Source organism: Pundamilia nyererei, unplaced genomic scaffold, assembly GCF_000239375.1.
Source record: "Pundamilia nyererei isolate P.nyererei 1_Seehausen unplaced genomic scaffold, PunNye1.0 scaffold00089, whole genome shotgun sequence".
In the NCBI taxonomy this organism is placed as follows: Eukaryota; Metazoa; Chordata; class Actinopteri; order Cichliformes; family Cichlidae; genus Pundamilia; species Pundamilia nyererei.
The window spans coordinates 813,942-815,911 of record NW_005187490.1 but is presented as its reverse complement, the minus strand read 5'-3'; the positions used below and the strand labels follow the sequence as shown (position 1 = coordinate 815,911).

The 1,970-nt window shown below is 40.0% G+C and overlaps 1 protein-coding gene across 1 annotated transcript in view; it reads right to left on the bottom strand.

Moving 5' to 3' along the window:
* syt9b (synaptotagmin IXb) overlaps window positions 1–1,970 on the bottom strand; it is a 68,775-nt gene that overhangs the window by 65,735 nt on the left and 1,070 nt on the right. The gene's annotated exons all lie outside the window — the stretch shown is intronic.

Genomic DNA, 1,970 nt, shown 5'->3' with positions numbered 1-1,970 from the left:
CTCAGAGGAGCCAGTGGAAGCTTGAACTTCCGCCTCATCATATATGCTTAATGATGAATGTGTAAAGGATGCGGTTATCTACAAAAAACAACATATGTGTACACAGACACAAGGACAAGAGGAGGGAAATACACTGAGCCACAGCATTAAAACCACTGACAGGAGGAGAGGAGAAAATTAATCACTTCTTTATAGTGCAATGCTCTCCCGTAAACCCTCAGGTCCCGGCCTACGTGTGGATGTTACTTTGACACGAACCAGCCACCTAAACACTGACATAGAGCAATCAATATCTGAGAGACTGGCCACTAAAAGGTTTGGAGGAAAAAAAGTGTTATTTTCAGACTAATGGAAGTTTGAAGTGTCTGAATCAAAAAGAGGATAATAATAGTTTAATGCATAATGACATCAACTGAGTTGATTTTTCATACGCTGCTGCTTGGCATTCGTTCTAGCCGATGCCACGGAGATACTCACTCAATAAATCACAAAGTAATGTGTCTCCATGTTCCAGCATGCACACTCTCCACACATCCTCTTTTCCTTCTCATCCCTGTTATGCATTCATGCATTCAGATCTCAATAAAGTTGTGGCTGCAGTACATCAGTGTCTAGCAACTGCAGATAGAGTTGAGTGAGTTTAAAATGTGGTGATTTTTTTGAAGCGAACCACACAAATGGCTTAACAAATATCACCAAATACAGTATTTTATATGCAGTTTGGCACAAAATCTGTCTGTAAGCTAAAGGCACAGTAACGATATTTGAAAATTAAGTTTAAGTTTAAAAAGTTAAAGTCAGATAACTGTGATGTAAGTTTGCTCGATTTTTTTCATCAGACAATTAATGCATAAATGTTGTGATTCTGAAATTATGTGGTGATTTTACTGCAAATGACTGACTTTGGCTGAAAGGTTATACAGGACAAGCCAAACTTTTCAGTAATGGGTACTGTAGATCCGGTGTAGGGTAGACTGTGTTTACTGTCCTCTCTGCTCAGTTAAGTTAAAGGTAGGAGTTATTCGATGAAGTGCTTCAGCAACACCAAATTCCACCTTTATATTATCTTTTTACTGGCTAATGGTTTAAAAAGAGCCCACAATGACTCATGTAACATCTGCAAGACCACAAGGAACAATAAATATCAGAGTTTGCTGCAGCAACACAGGTCAGATGATCACAGCCTGTCCACAAAGAAAAATCTACTGCAGCTTACAGTAGAGAAGATTAAGTCAATTATTTTTCAGTGAGTCATTTCACCGCACTTCACCGCTCCATCAGATCTTAAGGAGTGCACACCTGCCAAATCCCACTTTAACCCCTGACCGCATGGTCCACACCTGCCAAATCCCACTTTAACCCCTGACCGCATGGTATTTAAAAGAAAGAAAAAGAGTCAGTCAAACCAAACCAAGATGTGGGAGGCACTTCAGAAAACACGGTGTGAAAGTGACAGCTGCAGGGGTCTGCGAGGCTGCGATGGCTGCAAATGGATGATTCTTAAAACAAACAAAGATTGAAGGACATCATATCAATATGTAGTAAAAGTAACTCTCATTTTATCTCTAAAGGTTTTGCTGAAAAACTTTAAATTTATTGGGTGTGCCCAACAGATTGTGTAAAATACAGTAACTAATTTAAGTTGTCGATCCTTATTTCCTTTTGCTGGAGCCATGTCTGCACAATGATGGCAGTTATGTGGAATTATCGGGTGGGGCTTTCTCTCTGCCTCTCTCCAGGCTGTCAGAGTAAAAGAGAAATCAAAGCAGCACTCCCTTTCAGTCTGCGTGAAGAAGCTGATGGATGCCGCCGGAGCATTTGCAAACAAACACTCACACTCACTTATAGATCCGAAATGTTTTGTGGATTCTGCTGGCACTAATGGATACAAGCAACAAGTTCACAATTCACACTCTTAATGCATTTGTAGTGAACTGGAAAAATAGTGAAATACAATTATGTGCATGGAG